Here is a 226-nt window from a genome sequence, read left to right as displayed (position 1 = left end):
TTAAGAGCTCTACTATCACATCATTATTCCTTTTCATATTTTTTTTTCTCTTTTTGTGAATTCGAAAAAAAAACGGGCGACGTTTCGGTAAAGTGAGAATCTTCTTCAGGTGGGGGAAAATAGAGCGTCTTTCCGGGTAATTTACTTGTCTGCTTGAGCGTGTCGGTGGAGTGTGGGGGAGAATTTTCCAGGGTCGGGGGAGAATTTCCCTGAATTGGGGTGAAAT

Source organism: Penaeus monodon, chromosome 23, assembly GCF_015228065.2.
Source record: "Penaeus monodon isolate SGIC_2016 chromosome 23, NSTDA_Pmon_1, whole genome shotgun sequence".
NCBI classification, from domain to species: Eukaryota; Metazoa; Arthropoda; class Malacostraca; order Decapoda; family Penaeidae; genus Penaeus; species Penaeus monodon.
Note: the sequence above shows the minus strand (reverse complement) of the source record.